Consider the following 22,199-nt stretch of genomic DNA (forward strand, 5'->3'; position numbering starts at 1 on the left):
CTCAACCAGAGCACTTCCTGGCACTTGGCACGAAAGGCATTTGCTGAAGTCCCAGGAAGAGAAGAGTGACAGACCCACGGAGGTTGCCTGTCAGACTCGCTAGGAATGGGGAACGTGGGTGTAGCAATCAATAAGGATGATCACACAGTTTCTTACTTTTTTCTTCTTTTTCTACTGTGGTAACATGAAAACATTTATTATTTTAGCTATTTTCAAGTGTCCAATGCTGTGGCATTAAATACATTCACATTGTTCTGCAACTATTACTACCGTCTAAATCCAGAATCTTTTTCATCTTCCCAAACCTAAACTCTGTACCCACTCAACACCAACTTCCCATTACCCCCATCCCCAGCCCCTGGTGATCAGCATTCTACTTTTTATCTCTATATATCGGATTAATCTAGGTTTTGCAAACAAGTGGAATCACAGTATTTCTACTTTTGTGACTGGCTTTATTCACTTAGTATAATGTCTTCCAGTTTGATTCCATGTCAGAATTTCCATCCTTTTTGAGGCTGCATAATATTCCATTGTATGTATACTTCACATTTAGTTTTCCTATTCATCTGTTGGTGGATATTTGGGTTGCTTTCACTTTTTGGCTATTGTAAATAAAACTGCCATAAACACGGATATATACAAATATCTATTTGAGTCTCTATCTGCAAATCTTTTGCGTCTATACCCAGGAGCAAAATTGCTAGATTACATGGTAAGTTTTTTTATACAGTAATTCTCTGTTTAATTTTTAAAGGGAACTATTATATTTTTCCATAACACCTGCACCATTTTTGTTACATTTTTAAAAATATTTTCTCTAGGTTTAAAAAAATGCTCTTATTTATTTATACATTCATTAATTCTTAGATATGGGTCTCATTATATTGCCCAAGGCTATTCACAGACAGGATCATTGGACACTGCTGCAGCCTCAAACTCCTGAGCTCAAGTGACCGTCCCACCTCAACCTCCCAAGTAGCCGGGATGGCAGGCATATGTCACCACGCTCAGCTTAAAAATTATATACTTCTTGTGTGTGTTTTGAATTGATAATATATTCACGTGACACAAAACACAAGATTGATCACAAAATATGTACCTTTTACTCCTGTCTCCAAACCTTTTAGTTTCCCCTCTGGAGGTGGCCAGTGCTACTATTTACCACTGCTCTACTGTAGCACCACAAGTCACCCCAATATCCAAGCAAGTTTCAAAATTCCGATCTGAGGCTGGCTTTGTGAACAGAAATGTTTTCAAATTATCTGCTGTCTGCTCAAAGAAGGGGTTAATGGAGAGCCGAACTCTGAAATGCACTGTATATAATGAATAACAAATACCCTTTTAAGATGAGTATTTTAAAACACCAACATGTTATTATCCAAAATGTATAAAAGTGTCTCTCTTTTTTTTTTTTTTTTCCTGGCCCTGAGTACCACATTGAAAACATTATCTAATGCCCACTCCAAAAGATTAGATCCCTCTGAAAGAAAAGAGTCAAGATGCGTAACACATCACAGCACCAGCCTGCATCTTTCCCATTTGGGTTCACAGTTAGACATTCCCTGGTTTAAGGGAAAGCGCATTTGCAAAATGGCTCTTGGGGCTTAATTGGCATTTCTTTCTTTTGCCGGGAGGTATAATCCAGGAGAAGAAACTGCAAAGCAATTTAAGAACATTAGCATTGTTCCTAAATACCCACGTCCAAGGTGAGTGAATACAACTGGAAAAGCCCAAAGAGCACCTAGGGAGATTAAGGGAGGTTTTGAAGCAGAACACATGATTTTAATGAACTTGGGCTCTGCCTCATGGAAGAAGAATCTATCTAAATACATTAGGGCCAACAGAGCAGACAGCAGACGGGAGTCAGCTACCTAAATGCGAGAGATGCTGTTCTCAGTAAGTTGTGAAATGCTGCAAATAGATTTGGGTGGGTTTGAAGCCCTAAGTCGCTACAGGGTGCTAATTATGATTTCCATACTGTTGGCGAGAGAGATACTCCCCAGCAGGGTGTCGAGAGCCACAACATATGCACTCCAGCTGTCCTCGTGAACCTCCCCCTTGTACCCCTCATGGCGGAGGTCTCTGCTTGATTTCTTCCTCTCACTGAGCAGATGAATTAATTTGTTTGGGGATTGGAGAAGGATTTTTGGAAAGAAGAGTATATAATAGGTTAGTGCCAAAGAGAAATAATTTTGCACAGTATCATCATTGAGTCCTTTTTAACATCAGTATGAATGTAACCTAAACAATAAGATGTATAAAGTCAATGTGATCACATTTCAACACCTGCATCCAAACCACAAGAAATAAAGTATTACAGATTTTAAACAAATCTCATTTTTGACTCTGAGAGTTCAAAATGTACCTGATCTTTCTGTTCAGGTTCTTTGGTGAAGGGGACTTCTGGCACCAACTAACCAGAGCCAGACAAAACTTCACAAAAGAACTCTACTTATGATTATAGTTACAGCAAAAGAATGGAAATCAATCAGAGTCAGCCAAAAGGAGAGACATACACAGCAAAGTCAAAGAAGGTCTCAAATGTAAAACTGCCTTAGTCCTCTTTCATGCATTCAGGGTGCATCACCCTCCTGAAACATTGATAAGTTCAGAGTATTACACACAGCTGAGCTCGGTGTCCATGGTTTTTACTGGAGTTTCAGTATGCAGGCATGAATGATTAAACCACTGGCTATGTGACTCGATCTCTAGTCCTTTCCTCCCCGAAGACTGGTCTGATATCAAGGTATCTGAAAGCCTCTGTAATCTCATGGTTGGTCTTTCTGTCATGGCCAGGCTCCATCCTGAGTCTTTTCCTTAACATAAACTACCTCATAAGCACAACCTATCAGACCTACCATTAACAGCAAAGACACTCCTATTACTTAGGAAATTCCAAGGGTTTGGAGGCTACCTCCCAAAAACTAGGGACAAAACCCAGCCAAATCCTTCATTTATAGGGTAGATAGAAAACAGTAAGTGAGGCCAGGTGAGGTGGCTCATGCCTGTAATCCCAGCACTTTGGGAGGCCAAGATGGGCAGATCATGAGGTCAGGAGATTGAGACCATCCTGGTTAACACTGTGAAAGCCACACTCTGCTAAAAATACAAAAAATTAGCCAGGCATCATGGCATGTGCCTGTAGTCCCAGCTACTTGGGAGGCTGAGTCAGGAGAATCCCTGAACCCAGGAGGCAGAGGTTGCAGTGAGCTGAGATTGCACCACTGCACTCTAGCCTGGGTGACAGAATAAAACTCTGTCTCAGAATAAATAAATTAATTAATTAAATTAAATAAAACAGTAAGGGACAGAGGAATGGGATGAGGTGGGAGAATATGAGGTCATCCAGAAAGCAAAAACTCGAGTTCTAGTTAGAGTTTATGACATCTTCTCAAGCAAGTTACTTAATTATTTTGGATTTTATATCTCATTCTTTTCATTTACAGCAATGATTACTGATACCATTTAATGAGTGTTTACTATGTACCAGATGCTGTGCCGAGTACTTTGCCTACTTAATCTCATTTATTCTTCGCCAGAAACTTGCAAATTTTGTCATTTTATGATCTCTATTTTCTAAAAAGTGGAGAGGTGATAGAGATTTCAGGAGGTTAAATAACTTGTTCAAGTAAATGGAGGAGCTGTCATTCAACCACAACTGTGAGTCCAAATTTCTGATTCTTAAGTTTCCATTCTTAACAGTATACTTACAACCCATTGCTTGGCTTACAGGCATATTGGGAAAATAAATTAGAAAAATATGAATTATTTATCATCTGAAAGGGAATAACCTTGTAAGTCAAGGTTATAAGATTACCATTATTATTATGTCACTGATTATTACTATTAGCAATATTATTTAATTTTTATACTTCACATTAATCTGTCTACTTATTGCAAAAGTGATTTCTACTTAGTATTTGAGTTCCTATTATAAAGAACTCTCTTTTAGAGAGAAAACAAGTCTTTATATTATAATAAGCAAAATTCCATGTAGTTCCTCAAACATTTGTTAATTATAATAAGTAATATGTGCCAACTTGTAATGTACAACTTGGAAGGTATAGAAAGATGAGTAAAACATAGGCTCTCACCAGCAAGACAAGTAGTCATAGAATAACGCAACTTAATACAGAATGTGATAAGTGTCCAAACACTCATAGAAAGCCCTCTGCTGGTTCAGAGGACAGAAAAGATAACACATAAGCCTCAAGGGATCAGGAAGAATTTCATATCCATATCCTGAAGGACAAACAAAATTTGGAGAGGCTTGGATGGGTAAGAAGATGGGATTTTCTGAAGAAAGGGATCTAGGAGCAAAATTAGACCAGGATCTGTCACACTTATAATGCATCAATGAGTGACAGTACTTCTGTATCCACAGTTATTACTAGGCCTTCATTATGCAGATGTAATTGATTAAACCACTGGCCATGTGCCATTAAACCAGGCATGATTCAGAATGTTCTAAAGGATGGGAATGAGTATACAGTTTAGTGGTAACGTATTTTTGTGGGATGAACAGAGCATTTAAAAATTTTTAAGAATTGGCATCATAAAAATTCTATTAGCTTTATTAATTTTGAGTGAAGCTCTAACTCCTCCAGCACCTGTTTGCCCATTTCTAAAAATGAGGGCAGATACTACCTAACTCTTAAGGCTTTTGTTAGAGTTAAATGAAAAATATATTGAAAAACTTACATTCTGTGAACTAAATAACATTAAGCAAACATTAGGTTTTACAAATTTTGTTGTTGTTTGTTTGAATTATAGGAAACCAGCAGAGCTATGACAAACAATATCAATGAAAAAAAAATTGGAACCATACCCTGGAGGGTGGGGATAGTGGGGTTAGGATGCCAGGGTGAGGAAGCTGAGCTTTGTCCAGTAGGAACAATAGGAACTATCAAGTCAGTTCATGTCATGTTTTGTGTTGTTTCGGTTTGGTTTGTTGAAGGTGATTATAAAAGCATTAATACTTATTATTTCAAGAATAGCAAGCATTAACTAAGAAAAGGTAAAATGGTTTATCTGAAATTTTCAGTGAGAATAAGCATGGAACGTGATGCAAATTTGTCTTTGAAGATTATGTGAGCAGGTTTATTTTTTCAGTGGTAACACCTTGGAGAATCGAAAAAAGGATAAAGACATTTACCTGGCTTCCCCATTTCCCCATCGAGAAGTCAGAGTATGGTACGATGGTCTGTGAAGATGACTTTCAGGCCGAGAACTCGAAGCACTTCCAGCAATAACTACAGCAGTCTGCATAATGACCTTTCTGCCTCTCAGTTTGCCTTAACTAGTCCTTAGAAGCTGAGGTAATGAGAAATGTGACTCCTCATTTGGCTTCATAGCCAGAGTTGAAGAGAGTAGAGAAAAACATCTATTAATTTAAAGTGTCAAAAATATTCATGTGCAATTAATTTTCTAATAAGTAGAGATTTCAAAGAGATTTACCTTGACTAGGTCTGACTGTAAAAATTTAATCAAATCATTTTAATTAACTTATTTAAATATTTGGGTGGGCTTTCATATCACAGAGCTAGAACCTAAATACTTTTTAACACTGAGATTAACTATTTTAAATGAGTTTATTATAAAATATTCAAAATTCTAAAACACAAAGAGGATAATGTGATAAATTTTGCTATACTCTTCACCCATATTCACCAAGTGTCAAGAGTTTGCTGTACTTACTACATCTATCCTTCCTTCTCATCTTTTGTGACGGCATAGCTTTTAGTTTTATATCTACTTTATATCTTTAACAAATGTATAAAAGCTTCCTATAAGTTTCACACATTTGATTACATTTATGTATATTTTTGTTGTTATTATAGATTTATCTCCTCCATTAAAACCTCTAACTAGTTATTGTTCATATTTAATGAGGTTATTAATTTCTATCAGTTGATTTTGTATTATCTTTTACTAAATTCTATATTGTTTATAGTAGTCTTTTTCACTAGTTCTCTTGATTTTTCAAATATAGAATATCTTCATTATTACATACATTTCTAGAAATTCTACAGTTTTCTTTGTATTTTCCATTTAACTCAAAATGTCTTTAAGAAAGATAATTTGTTGATTATTTCTGATTTAACTGTAATTTTGGAGGAAAAAGGCTGGATTGTTGTGTTTATTTTCTAAAATTAACTGAAGTTTTCCTTTGTGTTTTAATGTGTGGTAAATGTCTACAAATGACCAAAAGCACTAGAAAAAAATATATATTCTTTATGATTAAGATTCAGAGTTCAGTATATAGCTATATGAACTACCTGTTCTTAGCCCTTCTATATTCTTAATTTTTTAAAAAAATTCACTGTCTTGAAAAAAGTTATAAAAATCTTTTGTTATTTGTATTTATCTATTCTGTCTTTCATATTCTATATTTTTTGCTTGTAAAATTTGCAATTTTACTTTCTGCATAGATATTAGTAACTATTCCAACTTTACTGTGTATTGTATTCATTAGATTCCTTAAATGACCTTCATCTCTTTCCATGTTTGTTGGCATGAAATCTATCTTAGTCTGATATTCAGATCATGTCCTCTGCTTTCTTTTTGCTTTTGCTTGACTGATATATTTTGATCTGTATTTTTTTTTTTTTTTTTTTGAGACAGAGTTTCGCTCTTATTACCCAGGCTGGATTACAGTGGCGTGATCTCAGCTCACCACAACCTCCGCCTCCTGGGTTCAGGCAATTCTGCCTCAGCCTCCTGAGTAGCTGGGATTATAGGCACGCGCCACCATGCCCAGCTAATTTTTTGTATTTTTAGTAGAGATGGGGTTTCACCATGTTGACCAGGATGGTCTCGATCTCTTGACCTCGTGATCCACCCGCCTCGGCCTCCAAAGTGCTGGGATTACAGGCTTGAGCCACCGCGCCCGGCCCTGATCTGTATTTTTACCCTTAGCCGTTCTAATCTACTTTTCTTTCTTGGTATGTTTTATGTAACAGCATGGGGTTAGGTTTTGCTTTGTTAAGATCAACATTTTTTTTTCTTGGATAGGTAAGTACATTTACATTTATTAATAACAATCAACATTGTTTTCTCAGTTCTGACATATTGTTATATGTTATTTCTTTGTTGAATCATGTGAAATTGCTAATAGCCTATTGTTTGTGACCTACCAAAATGCCAGTTGTATCCATAAATATTTACCTATTTACATATGCCTATGACTTTTAATATTCACAAATATGCACAATATGCATGCAAAGTGCTTTAATTTGTGATTGGTTTTTTTAATCATTTGAAATTTAGAAAGTTTTTAAAAATATTCTAGTGGTTATCATTATTTAATACTCTTATTCCTTCTATAAAATCTCAGCCAGCAATCATTTTTTCTCCCCTCCTCTCTCTTCCCACTATTCGCATTATCTCTAGTATTAACTTAATGAGAAATGTTAGGGCAGCTCAAGCTTCAACTACTTCCATTGTCAGCCTCAAGCAATATCCTCTTGCTCCCACCTAGTGCATATCAGGAAATCTGTAAGATTATTCTTCTTTCCATTTACTCACCCCTTTCTTTTCTCATGTTTGTTAGTTTTTATTATATGACACTGTCATAGCACACATCATCAGTACACTTTTTAAATTTGTATCTCCAATTTCAAGTTGTTGTTCTATATTGAAATACATTCCCACTTATCTCTGAGAACTTGTACTAAATCTTCTGGAATCACTTCTTGCTCATTCTCCAGTAAATGTCTCAGGAACAGCTCATGAGAGTAACATTCCATGAGATCTTGCAGCTCACAATGCTGGAGTTTTTCCTCTTAACTCATACAAACTTTGACTTTCATCTTCTTTTCATGATTTTGTTTAAAATATTTCTCTTGTTTTTAAACAGAAGACGTTGCTGCTAATAATTCTGATTTCTGTGTGTGTTTGTTTTTGAGACAGGGTCTCACTGTGTCAGCCAGGATAGACCAGTTGCACAAGCATAGCTCACTACGGCCTTGAACTCCTAGGCTCAAGTGGTCCTCCCACTGCAGCTGCCCAAAGTGCTGGGATCACAGTTGTGACCTGAGAGATCTAATTCAAATCTGATTTTCTATCTCTTAAAATCACTTCGTCTTTTTGTCTGAATTTTCAAAGAGGTTTTTTTGTCTGTTTGTTTGTTTTTAACTTTTAAAGTCCAGTTATTTTATTAGGATTTCCTTGGGGGTAACTGTCATGGGTTGATTTTTCCAGTTAAAATAAATATGTAAATCTTAAAATTTCTTCTATTTCAGTAAACTGTTCCTGATTTATAATTTTAATTTTCATTTTTCTTCATTAGCAACTGTTTTGTTAGATCCTCCTTTTTTTCCATTATTTCTTTATCTTTTCTTGTCTTCTCATCTTTCATTTTGTCTCAAATCATTTTTATCTTTATTTCTGTTTGATTTCCTTCATTTTTCCTTTTCTATCTTGTGATTTTTTTTACTGTATTTTTCTAAGTATCTTTTTTCCCATGTGTTACTACTTATTAGTCTTTATTTATTAGTGTATTTTTAAAAATAACTCTTTCCTGAGTTCTGTAAGTTCTCCATTCATAGTCATTGGCTATTTAACTATTTCCTCTATTTCTGGTTTATACTATTCTTTCAACGTGTCTATTGTTTCTTTAATTTCTTTTCTCTCACTTTGCTATGGCATGTGTGATATTGTGATTTATATAGTTTATATATAAACACACATATACAGGTTTTCATCCCTAGTTCCTGGATCATGACTCCATAACTCTGGTTACAGTTTTCCTTTATAATGTGAGATGCTTCATGCCTCGAAGCAGACCTCTGGAAACAGAATCTCTCTCTTTGACCTCCTGTCCTCCTCTCCCCTGCCCAAGGCAGGACTCTAGCCTGATTATGGGCTAAAAGACTCTCATTCAGAGCGGGTCCTGCCCCAACACCCTAGAGGAGGGGATGCTGCACAGAGAGGCCAAAAGCAAAAGCATCTGAGCAGGCAGGCCTTGCTGGGTTTAGATCATGCACTTTTTGCCCAATCACATTTCTGAATGATTGTCAATCATGCTTATGTAGTGAAGCTACCGTAAAAACCCAAAAGGACAGGGCTGAGAGAGCTTCCAGACAGCTGACACGTGGAGGTTCCTGGAGGGTGCTGTGTCAGGGGAGGATGTGGAATCTCCACAACCCTTTCCCTATGCCTGGCCCTATGTGTCTCTTCATCTGTATGCTTTGTAATATACTTTATAATAAACTGGTAATCTCAAGTGTTTCCCTGAACTGCTTCAGCAAATTAATCAAACTAGAGGGGATCATGGGAACCCTGACTTGAAGCCAGTAGGTCAGAAGTTCCAGAGGCTCAGATTTGCAGCAAAGAATATCTGCCACAAGGGTGTGTTGGTGCGGGCAGTCTTGGGGACTGAGCCCTCAGCCTGTATCTCCAGGTAACTAGTGTGGGAATTGAACTAAAAGTGAATTCAAAGTGAATTAGAATTGAATTAGTTGGTGTCCACAGTTTGTTGGTGGGGAACCCCTCCCAAAAGTATGTGGTCACAGAAGGCTTCTGTGTTCATTGCTGTGGTATTAGAGCAAAGGAAAAAATGTGATTTGAGTGTTTTTTCAAATCAGCGTGTAAACAGTTTTCATCTGCTTTGTGTTCACTTTTTCTGGTGTTATTTGTTATCACCTTTTTAATAATAACTTTGTATTTTTTTTCTGTGTGTCCCCTGTTTAAATGAAATGGCTTTTTCTAGACTAGTAGGGGACAGCTCCTGATCAGTGGAGACCAGGGAATGAACTAGGGTCATTCTCTTAGCTTCATCTTTCCTTGTTACTAAGAAGGACTCAAAATACATCATCTCATCCATCTCTTAGTCCTAAGCCTAGCCAAGAAGATTTCCTGCCTTTAGTCCTGTGTTTCCTAGAGCTTTCCCTTTAGATGAGTCATTTCATTGTTACATGACTTCCCAGGATCGGATTCCTTTGGGCCCACAATCTCCTCCCCACACCACTTACCTTCTCAGCTGTCCAGAGTCATTTCCCAGCTCAATGTGTCTGCTTCTGGCAGTTTTTCCCTCAGGACGAGACTACATTTCCGGAAAGGGATATTAGTTGGGTATTTTGGCGATCATCAAGGGTTTGCTCTACTGTCTCATTGTCGGGTCTCTCATGATGCCATGTGCAGGCTCCTGTTTTCACTTGCAACTCTGAGCATATTAGAACATGTAGTTTCACAGTTATTCTCAGGCTTGTCCACACAGATTTTTATTCCAGGCGAGGCCTTCTTTTGAGGGTGAGTCTTTATGGGTGATCTTGGGTTCTATAGCTTATAGGGCTTGTCAAAGGTTTGCACTGAGCCCACTACTCTCTTCCTGTTTCTGCCACCTTGCACCATCTGAATTCCAGTGATTCTACCCTGCTCAATTACTGCCACCTCTCCACAGCGGATTGTCTTTAGATGCCATTGTCATATGTGGTTGTGACTACACTCACCAGTACTCTATCACCTAGCATTTACAATATACAAGCTGTGCATATTTTTACACTATTCTTAATTTTCTGTTTGGTTTTCTGGAGCAGTTTTGAAAAGACTGAGAAGCTACACTGCCACCATAATCTCGCTAGGACCAGAACTCAGGATCAGTACTTTTTATAGAATGTGGAAGAATGAAGCTTCCAGATATTCTTTATAAAATCTTATTATTTTAGAATGTGAGTTCTCTAAAAATCTTAAAGATCACAGAGTCGAATACCCTCCTGTAATAGGAAAGATAATTGAGGTCTAGAGAGTGAAAAAGACTTTCTCAAAGCCAGTGTAAAAAGTAGTAGAGCCAAGTATGAAATTTAGCTTTCACAGAATCTTGGTGTTAGCAGGAACCTCTGGGCATGTGGTCCATCTTCTTACCCAGCGTGCAGAATTCCCTAGGAAGAGAGGCAGATTTGAATGTATATATATATATATTTTTTTTTTTTTTGAGAAGGAGTCTCACTCTGTCACCCAGGCTGGAGTGCAGTGACTCAATCTCAGCTCACTGCAACCTCCATCTCCTGGGTTCAAGCGATTCTCCTGCCTCAGCCTCCTGAGTAGCTGGGATTATAGGCATGTGCCACCACGCCCAGCTAATTTTTGTATTTTTAGTAGAGACAGGGTTTCACCATGTTGGTCAGGCTGGTCTCAAACTCTTGACCTGATGATCCACCCATCTCAGTCTCCCAAAGTGCTGGGATTACAGGCGTGAGCCACCGTGCCCGGCCCCGTTGAATATCTTAAAGGAGGAGTATGTCTAATTCAACCATTTCCCCATGTGGTAAAGACAAACTTATCTTTTCACTTTTTTCCTCTTTGAAAAGTATAAACGGACACAAACAAGGGTGAATTGATGCAGGTGTCACTGCGTTTGTTCCCTGTTTCCTCTCGGTTTAGAAGCTGACTTGGAAGCACCTCGAGGTTGATTCACAGCCTGAGTTGGAAACAATCTTCAAGTTCATCTAGTCTAGTGTGATTCATTAGTCTATGCTTAAACATGCCTGGCAGCTCACTCATGTTATCGATTGTTGGGGAGTTCTTCCTAAAGTGAGATGATGCACGAGTGTATTTGTGGATTACGCAACATTATGTAAATCTAAGATTGTCAGATTTCTTATATTGAATGGAATTTTCTTCCCTTTAACTTCTAAGCATTGTTCTTGGTTCTGCCCTCTGAATCTATGCAGAATAACTCTCATTACTCTTGTACTTTGCAATGCTTGAAACGCTGGAAGACAGCTATTGGGCTCCTTCCTTGTGGCTAAGGCTTATCTTTTTCCATGCTTATAAACACAGCCAGCACTTTTATTCCTCTTGTGGCATTGTCTCCAGTTCTCCCAGCAATCTGTTTAATCTCCTTTTAGTACACTAGCCCTCATTAATGTTTCTCTTAATATGCAAAAAATAAACAGAGTGGTACTAAACTTTCTTTGACTCAGCATCACACTTATATCAGCACAGTATAAGACAAGGAGTCATTCCAGTGCTTCTTATTAAGCCTGATTTGTTTCCAGCTTGCATTCAACCAAAAACACCTGATATTTTCCAGTGAACTTCTAGTAAAGCAGTTCTCTCACTTCTTGGGCGTGTGGGTAGTTGATATTTTTGTTCCTAGATGTAGGAAAATAGCTTTGTAAGCACCAGCACAAATCCTGGCAGAACTCCAGTGACTTCCTGAACCTGGGGACCACGACTCTGACATGCTCCTTACCTTTGTTGAGATTTAATTCTTCCTTGGCTGTATCTGCTCTTTTCCTTTGCCTTTGAATATCATGCTCCTAGATAGAGAAGTCCAAAGAAAAGTAGTGGGTCAACAATCCCCTTGGTCAACAATCTCACTCTTGGTAATAATTTCTACCACTTTCTGCCACTCCCCTGGCACCACTGCTGTTTCCTGTTTACCACTATCTGTACCCATACATCATTGAGTACCCAAGCAGTGGGGCATGCTGTCCTCGTTCCCCTGTTTACCCTTTTTCCTTATTAATACAGTATTTATTTGTCTTTTCTCTGTCAAACCCTGAGCCAACCATGTTCTCCAGGCCACCCAGGGAGGTATAGGAAAAGGAACACACAGGGCCACCAGACATGGTAGAAAGAACTATGGGAGGTGGAGGTGGCTCCTTCACAAGGCAAAGAGGATGAGAAAGGCCACCATCAGGCAAAAGAGCTCCAAGGCCTCCCAGAAGGGTGTAGGAGAAGAGCTGCCGCTTCAGAGAAATGTCCCTGGCATAACCAATGATAAGTCTCCCAAACACAGTCCCAATCCCAGCCCCAGAGCCAGCCACGCCAATGACGGCAGCCCCAGCCCCAATGAACTTGGCTGTTGTGATTTCCCTTGAAATGGTGCAGGTTTGGAAGCTGTGGCTAGGGACAAGTGAGGTAAGGAGACGTGAGACTGCCAAGCTGCTGAGACTCTCATCTGTCAGTGTCTCTGGCTGTTTCAGCACCACTGAGGATAGTGGATGGCTCAGCAGCTGTGAGGTGCTCTTGACCAAGGAGGGAGTGGAGACGAACTTGGAGCAAGCATACATTTTCAGCAGGTGAGGAGCTGTGGCAGAAGAGCTGCTCCCAGTGCAGAGAAGACCCAGAAGACTCTCACGTTTAAGCATACATTGTGGGGTCAGGAGGAGGGAATGATTAGGAAGACATAAAATTGGATGGTGTATATTGACCCTCTTTAAGAGGCAGATATCTGCTGTCAGCACATCTTGATAGGCATTCCCTGTCCACTCATTATCCAGGACAGCACCTTTATATCCTCTAACACCCTGTATTTCCTTATCTATGAAACGGGGATATTTAGTGATAACCTGCATTTCCTTTGTAGGATAACCTACATTTCCTTAGAGCATTCCTAGTAATATAACTGATTTTTTTCTAACTCCCCTATTTACCATGTAGACCTTATCTATTGAAGCCGTATGCTAAAGAAGACCCTTATGGTGCTAAGGGTCTTAGAAGTCAAAAGCCTCCACCGTAGTGTGTATTTTCAAGTGCTGGCTGGCCAGTTTCTATCAAGGATCCACTAAGCTACTAATGAGAGCCTCAAAAATAAACATAATGCAAAACAAACACTTGGAGAGGAAGGTTAAGTTAATTTTTAAGTACTTTCCTATCATTTTTCCTGATAATGCCCAAGTACTGGTCATAGGATGTGTTTTTATGTTGATAAGGGAGAGTGGAGGCTACGAAAACAAAATAGGACTAAAAGATGAGAAAAAGGGTGAAGCCTGAACTGGTCTATGAGCTGGGATTCAGACAGCACATTTACCACTTCCAGAATTGTGAACACCATGAGGTCAATACACGTTACTGAGAGAGAGAGATGTATTTTCATATTTAGTCACTGTTGGATGAATAAAAATGAATATATACATAGACTTCTGTATACTTTTGTACATTTGCCTACTCTATCTCTGTTTGAAAGATAAAATATTCTTGTTACCCAACACAGAATTTCTCTACCTGCCCATCACCACTCTCATCTACTTCCCTATTCTCTTAGAACCTGAGTTTTCCATTTATCAAATCTTCTGTTTTTCTTTATTATTTTATGACCTATATTCTTGTTTCTAAATATATTAGTCTTGCATGTTTTTTAACTTTACGTAAGTGGAATTATACTGTATATTTCTTTGCCTCGCTTTTTTGTCTTTTCAATTTCATATTCCTGAGATTCATTTATGTTGCTGTATATTGCTATAGTTCATTTATTTCTACTGGTATATAGTATTACATTTATTCAGCAACATATTATCCATTCTATTGTTGATGAACATTTGGATTGTTTCTAATTTTTTTTTTAATGACAAAGAGTGCTAGGATTAATATTTCTATGCGTGTCTCCTGGTGGTATGGACCAGAGTTTCTGGTCAAAAGTTATATGTATTCTTAAGTAAACTGAGTAATTCTAAGTTAAAAAAAAAGGCACCAATTTTCATTTTTATATACTGTGTATAAGAGTTCTGACTGAAGTCACATACTTGCCAAACTTGAAATAGTCAAACTGTTTAATTTTTGCCAATCTATTGAATATGAAATATTTCCTCATGGCTTCAATTAGCATTTACCCATGAATGAGGTTAAGTGTTTTGTTTTATGGTTTTCTTCATTTCTAGTTCTTTATATTCTTGTAGTTTATTCATTTTAATGGATGTTTGGGTGGTTCTTGAGCCATTTTTTAATGGGTTCTGTATACTAATTATTTGACAATTATATGTGTGAAACCATTTTTATTTCCCTTTGAAAAATCAAACTTCTTAATTTTAATCTAGTTTCACTGGGTGATTTGTCTATGCATGAGATAATATGTCTCCCCAGTTTCTGCCTTGCCTGTTTATTTATGTAACAGTTACTTCGATGAGCTAATTTTGATATCTGGTTTATTAGTTACTTCCTTTTGTAATTATTGTTTTCAATATCTAAGAAATTTTTCAACCTCAGAAAAAATATCTTCCTATTTTCTTCAAAAATCTTTTCAATTTTTGCTTTTAATTTTACATCTGTTATTTGTTTTGTATGGTGAGGTAAGGGTTTAGAGTTCATTTTTTTCCCACATAGATATTCAGTTGACTGAGCACAGTAGTTGAAAATACGTTTGCTGTTGTTGTTGTTGTTTTTTTTTTTTTTGAGACAGAGTTTCGCTCTTGTTACCCAGGCTGGAGTGCAATGGCGTGATCTTGGCTCACCGCAACCTCCGCCTCCTGGGCTCAGGCAATTCTCCTGCCTCAGCCTCCTGAGTAGCTGGGATTACAGGCACGTGCCACCACGCCCAGCTAATTTTTTGCACTTTTAGTAGAGACGGGGTTTCACCATGTTGACCAGGATGGTCTCGATCTCTCGACCTCATGATCCACCCGCCTCGGCCTCCCAAAGTGCTGGGATTACAGGCTTGAGCCACCGCGCCCGGCGTTGTTGTTGTTTTTAAAGATGGAGTCTCACTCTGTCACCCAGGCTTGAGTGCAGTGGCCTGATCTAGGCTCACTGCAACCTTCGCCTCCTAGGTTCAAGCAATTCTCCTACCTCAGCCTCCTGAGTAGCTATGACTACAGGTACATGGAGCCCCCACACCACCATGTCCAGATAATTTTTGTATTTGTAGTAGAGATGGGGTTTCACTACGTTGGCCAGGCTGGTCTCAAACTTGTGACCTCAAGTGATCCATCTGCCTTGGCCTCCTAAAGTGCTAGGATTACAGGCATGAGCTACTGCACCAGCAAGCTGAAAACTTTTTTTTTTATTGAATCATTTCAGTGTCTTTATCAAAAATCAGTTTATTGTATCATTGCGGGTTTATTTTGAATTATCTATTCTGTTTTGGTAGTTTTCATCCAATATGTCTTCATTTTGTTTTTCTGCCCCATTCTCTGTCTCTTCTTCAGGATCACCAATTACACATATATTAGACTGCTTAATATCTTTACACAGGTCTCTAAAGCTTTGTTTCTTTTTATTCAATATTTTACTCTCCATTTCTCAGCTTGTGTAATTTCTACTGTTCTAGTTTTATGTTTATTGACTTTCCTCTACAATCTTCAATCTGCTATTAAACCCATTTAGTGCATTTTTCATTTTAGTTATTGTATTTTTCTGCTCTAAAATTTTCATTTTTTTCTCTTTTAGAGGTTTGATTTCTCTAATTATATTTCCCATCTGTTTATTATGAATATATCTTCCTCTAAGTTCTTAAACATATTCATAATAGCTGCTTTAAAGTCTCTGTCTTCTAATTGCAACATCTGCATCATCTTGGAGTTGGGGTCCTTTGACTTATTTTAATTTTGGTTATTGGTCATGTTTTTCTATTTCTTTCACATGTGTATTGATAATTTATACTGGACATTGTGAAAATTGTATAGAGTCTGAATTTTGTTATTTTCTCCTGAAGAATTATTTTTGTTAACTATATTAGACTTGAAACTCCAAATTTTGTCTCTCCTGCAGGTGGCAGAAGCTTAAATCTCTTCTTAATCCTTTCAGCTTCCCCTGTTTTCCTCAATGTGTGTGTGTTGTTTTCTACCTTTCTATTTGTCACACTTCTTTCTGGGATTTTCCCTATGCAAAGAGAGTCAATGGCCAGGTGGATTTTATGTGCAGGTTTTAGGGTTCATTCCTCTGTGGAATTTTGTAGGTATACAATTATATCATTAGCAAACAGAAATAATTTGACTTCCTCTTTTCCTATTTAAATATTTATTGCTTTCTCTTGCCTGATTGCTCTGATTAAGACTTCCATTACGATGTTGAATAGGAGTGGTGAAAGTGGGCATACTTGTCTTGCTCCAGTTCTTAGGGAGAATGCTTCCAACTTTTACCCATTCAGTATGATACTAGAAGTGGGTTTGTCATAGATGACTCTATTTTGAGGTATATTCCTTTGATACCTAGTTTTTTTTAAGGCTTTTATCATGAAGCAATGTTTAATTTTATCAGTGCTTTTTCTGTGTCTTTGGAGATGATCATACAGTTTTCATTTTTAATTGTTTATGTAGTGAATCACATTTATTGATTTGTGTATATTGAACCATCCTTGCATCCCAGAAACGAATTATTTTTTTGTTGTGTTGTTGGATTCAGTTTGCTAGTATTTTGTTGAGGAATTCTGTGTCTAGGTTCTTCAGGAATATTGGACAATAGTTTTCTTTTTTTGTTGTGTTCTTGCCAGATTTTGGTATCAGGATGATGCTGCTTTCAAAGAATGAGTTAGGAAGAAATGCCTCCTCCTCAACTTTTTGGAATAGTTTCAGTAGGATCTGTACTATCTTCTTTGTTTGTCTGGCAGAATCCATCCGCGAATCTATCTGGTCCAAGGCCTTTTTGTTAGTAAGTTTTTATTATTGATTCAATTTTGTCATTTATTATTGGTTTGTTCAGGGATTCAATTTCTTCCTGCCTCGATCTTTGAAAGTTGTGTATTTCCAGGAATTTATTCATTTCTTGTAGATTTTCTAGATTATGTGCATAGAGAATTTCACAGTAGTCTCTGCAGGTCTTTTGTATTTCTGTGTGAGATTAGTTGTGATGTTGCCTTTGTCTTTCTTGATTGTGATTATTTGGATCTTCTTTTCCTAGCGTGTGGTCGATCAATCTTGCTTATCTATTAAAAAAAAAACAAAAAACAAAAAACAAAAAAAATCCTTTTCTTTTTGTTGATCCTTTGTATGGGTTTTTTAGTCTCACTTTAATTTTGTTCTGCTCTGATTTTAGTGACTTCTTTCCTTCAAGTTTTGGGTTTAATTTGTTCTTGTTTTTTTAGTTCCTTTAGGTGCAATGTTAGGTTGTTAATTGAGATCTGTCTAATTTCTTGATGTAGGTATTTGGTGCTATAAACCTTCCTCTTAACACCATTTGGTCATATCCTAGAGGTTTTTGTATGTTATGTCTCTATTTTCATTTGTTTCAATGAATTTTTTTATTTATGCTTTAATTTCATTGTTTACCCAAAAGTCATTCAGAAGCAAGGTGTTGAATTTTCATATATAGAGGAAACATTTTAAAAAGCTATCTAGCAAAATGCTTCCTCATTACTAGGGGACTCACTTCCTGGTTCCTCAACTGCTTCTGATGTTTCTTCTTACCTCCACCCCAAAAATACTGCATACAATAACCTTTTAATTAAAGCATGGCATCGTAGGTGCTGAGTGAAGGCCTGCTATTATTTGTTGCTGCTGTTGTTTAGCAGCTGATGCAGGTATTCTGGTGATTCTACTGTGCTGCTTGGTTACTCTGAATGGATTATTTTCTCTGTGTTAATGGTACATTATATTTTTTAATGTTAAGTACTTATGTGAGAATAAGTATAAGAAAATGATGACTTATCAACAGCAAATAAATTCAGAGTCAGGAATAATAATGATGCCAAACAGCCACAGATTGTCCACACAGGTGCTGAGATAGTGATGTCTTTGCTTTCTGAGGCTTCACTGTATATCAACTTTGTTTCATGCACAAAATTATTCAAAGTGTTATACAAAACTACCTTCGGCCTATGTGTATAACGTATATATAAAACATAAATGAATTTTGTATTTAGACTTATCATTTCCAAGATATCTCATTATGTACGGTCATGCATCACTTAACAATGGAAATACATTCTAAGAAATGCATTGTTAGACAATTTCTTTGTTGTGCAAACATTATGGAGCTTATACACACCTAGAAGACACAGTCTACTGGACATACAGGCTACATGTTATAATCTATTGCTTTTAGGCTACAAACCTGTATAACATGTAACTGTACTGAATATTATAGGCAATTACAGCAGATCATTAGAATATGAGTATTAAAATATGTTATTATAATCTTACGGGACCACCACTGTATATGTGGTCTATCATTGACCAAATCATTGTTATGCGATGCCTGACTACATATGCAAATATTCCAATATCTGAAAAAAATCTGAAATCTGAAACACTGCTGGTCCCAAATATTTTAGATAGGGGATATTCAACCTCTGCATTCAAATACTCCACTTATATTGCTAATAAAAATTCCCCAAATTAGCATACCCACAATAGTCCTGATCATCATTCAGAAAATACACACTCCACTCTTTTCTATTGTGAGAAGACATACTTACAATATGGAAACCCCATTTTTGTTGGCCAGGCTTAGCCATGTGATTTGATTTGTCCAATGGAATGCTACCAAATGGGGCATGGGCAAAGGCTTAAAACGTGTCTGCACAATGAGTTGTGTTTGCTTAGGCTTTTGCCATTGTTATGGGAAGAACTACTTATGCCTTGCTGGTGACAAAATAAAAGTAGCAGGTGGGGCAGAGTCACCCTTGCTGACCCACAGACGCAAGAAAGAAGAGCCATCACAGTCACCCTGCACAATCTGAAGCAGGGCAGCCCGGTAGACCTGCAGATTTGTGAGCAAGGTAATAAACATTTATTATTACAAGCCACTGAATTTGAAAGGCTTACTATGCAGTCGTAGCTGATTGATACAGGAATTTGTATCTAGAAATAGGTGCTTCTGTTAACAAAAACTTAAAATATATGGCTCAAGAAAACTTAAACGAAGCTGAAAAATGGTGACCTGCGCTAGATGGTGAACTCATTGGTAAAATGTTTCTCATGATAATCTGTAAGGCAGAAAGGGTAACAAATGAAACGGTAGAGTTGAATTCTGAGGCAAAATATGGAAATACGAGCTGGCTTCTGTTGACTGTGTGTAGGAAGATACAAAAGAGTAGTAAGTTCAGAAAAGAATTGGCTTGGGTACGAACAGAATTAAGAGAAAATATAGAGGCTAAAAATTTCAGAACTAGAAGGGTTGGAAAACAAAACTCTTTCTTACCAAATCAAAATGTGACCCTGATGACACAATTTCAAGTAAAAACCCAACCCAGGCTACTGTCAGTAAGATTTTAAATCTGTAACACTTTTTATTAAAAACCCCTTAAAGGGGCCAGGTATGGTGTCTCATGCCTGTAATCTCAGCACTTTGGGAGGTCAAGGCAGGAGGATTGCTTGAGGCCAGGAGCTTTGAGACCAGCCTGGACACAGTGAGACCCCATCTCTACAAAAAATAAAAATAAAAATATTAGCTGGGCCTGGTGACACACGCCTGTAATCCCAGCTACTTGGGAGGCTGAGCGGAAAAGATTGTTTAAGCCTAGGAGTTTGAGTTTATAGTGACCTATGATGCTGTGATTGGCAACTGCCTTTCAGTCTGGCCAAAAGAGCAAGACCCTATTTATATATTAAAACAAAGACAAAAACAAAAAAAAAAACCTCTCGGCTGGGTGTGGTGGCTCACACCTGTAATCCCAGCAAAATACAAAAATTAGCTGGGCTTGGTGGCAGAAACCTGTAATCCAAGCTACTCAGGAGGCTGAGAGACATGAGATTGCCTGAGCCTGGGAGGGGTAGGTTGTAGTGAGCCGAGATCATGCCACTGTACTCCAGTCTGGGCAACAGAGTGGGCATAGTGGTTCATGCATGTAGCCCCAGCATTTTGGGAGGCTGAGTTGGGCAGATCATTTGAGGTCAGGAGTTCCAGACCAGCCTGGCCAACATGGCGAAACCTCGTCTCTACCAAAAATACAAAAATTAGCTGGGCATGGTTGCACACACCTGTAATCCCAGCTACTTGGGAGACTAAGGCAGGAGAATCACTTGAACTCAGGAGGCGGAGGTTGTAGTGAGCCTAGATTGTGCCACTGCACTCCAGCCTGGGTGACAGAATGAGACTTTATCTCAAAAAATAAATAACAAAATAAACAAGTAAATATATAGGTAATAAAATAATTAAAAACACGTCTCAGAGGATGAAGTTGTTCTCTATTAGAACTTTTATCTGGACAGCAGTGTTTCTAGAAAGTCTAATGGTGCAGTTCTACAGAAGCCTGAAGATCAGACTACTAAAAGCTAAGTAGGGGTGAAGGGCTGGAAGAAAGGTTTTCTCAAGAAGAATCATTGTTGTGATTTTGGGTATACACATTTGACTAAAATCAAATATACAGAAAGACCATAAGTTTTGGACAGAGTTACATTAGTAAAAGTGTGATGAGCCTGGACTGAAAGAATCTAAGGCTGTGAAAGATATAATAAGATCTCTGGACCTCCAAATTTCTACAAGCAGGAAGCCGACTTAAATAGCCATTCAGCTTCCAAAAAGGGTATATTCTCCAGTACTATCCTCAGAAGTGGCCAAAGAGCTGGATGGATCGAGAAGGACCTTCAAAATGGAGAAACTGAGAACTAGGAACAACAGTGGACTAGTCTACGGTGTTAACAATCTTATGGGACCTGCCACTCTCCTGGGGGCCTAATTCACTGGGGCCTAATTAAAGAACATTTCTTACCCTCAAGGCAGGGACTTAGCAGCAACTCAGAATGTTAAGGACCGCTGGCTTCTCCATTCCTTGTTCTTCCCCTTTTTAAACAGAGGTGTCTATTGCAGTTGTGCTGTCCTTGTTCACTCGTTCAATGTTGGGTGAGTGATGGGCAATTAACTTGTCATTTTTTGTACCTAGATTTTTAAATTAAAAGAAACATACCCAGTCTGATATAAATTGTAAGATCAGATAGGAGATCTGAAATAAATTGTAAGGACATTGAGCCTGTTTTAAAATTTGCTGAGATATTGCGGGATCTTGGTAAGGTATGAGAATATTTTTTATGTGGGAGGGACCTGAATATTTATGAACAAGAGATCAGACTGAAACAGCTTGGAGTGTTGCTTAACATAGAATCACTGCCCTCTCCCTCTTTGTCAAGGCTTAAAATGTGCAAGGCATTAGGACTTGACATCTGCCCTTCATCCACCACTGTAAGAACAAGCCCAGATAGCCCAATCACCCCAGATAAGTGAGAAATATGTGGAACAAAGCTGGAAAAGGCAAGTTGGTGCAACTGTAGTGGGTTGGCTACCTGCTCCTGCAGTTTATTTCTCCTTTAGCTCTTCTTGGGCTCAATCTCAGCTGTACCACTTCCTTCTTATAATAACCACTGCTAGACCCACCCAACTTCATGACTTGGAAGGTCTGGTTGGACTCAGCTCATGAGGGGCAGTTCTGAATGTGTGGTCAGTTAGTGTCCCATGGTCCAGTGTTCCACAGCTACCAGGGCCCAATAGCATACTGGGAACTATTTTTCAAAAGGTGCATGACGCTCTGCTGTAGATGGCATGGCCTAGCTCCAGAATCTCAGGAAGCTGTACTGTGATTCTTCCCTTGGGGCTTGCCACAA

General features: G+C 38.0%; 1 long non-coding RNA gene and 1 pseudogene across 4 annotated transcripts in view; both read right to left on the minus strand.

Annotated features, from left to right (window-relative positions):
• Nucleotides 1-1,752: 1,752 nt before the first annotated feature.
• Nucleotides 1,753-22,199, minus strand: part of LOC141581069 (uncharacterized) — a 299,117-nt gene continuing 278,670 nt past the window's right edge. For 3 of the 4 annotated variants that reach the window (XR_012513536.1, XR_012513534.1, XR_012513535.1), the window contains 3 exons: nt 12,200-12,266; nt 9,978-10,883; nt 1,753-5,349 (listed from right to left, as the gene is read on the minus strand). This is a non-coding gene — a long non-coding RNA (uncharacterized LOC141581069). Of the gene's footprint in view, nt 5,350-9,977; nt 10,884-12,199; nt 12,267-21,313; nt 21,481-22,199 lie in introns of all 4 variants that reach the window. The other variant, XR_012513533.1, reaches the window with a different exon arrangement.
• LOC101047481 (ATP synthase F(0) complex subunit C2, mitochondrial pseudogene) lies at nt 12,614-13,067 on the minus strand (annotated as a pseudogene).

This window comes from Saimiri boliviensis, chromosome 14, assembly GCF_048565385.1.
Source record: "Saimiri boliviensis isolate mSaiBol1 chromosome 14, mSaiBol1.pri, whole genome shotgun sequence".
NCBI classification, from domain to species: Eukaryota; Metazoa; Chordata; class Mammalia; order Primates; family Cebidae; genus Saimiri; species Saimiri boliviensis.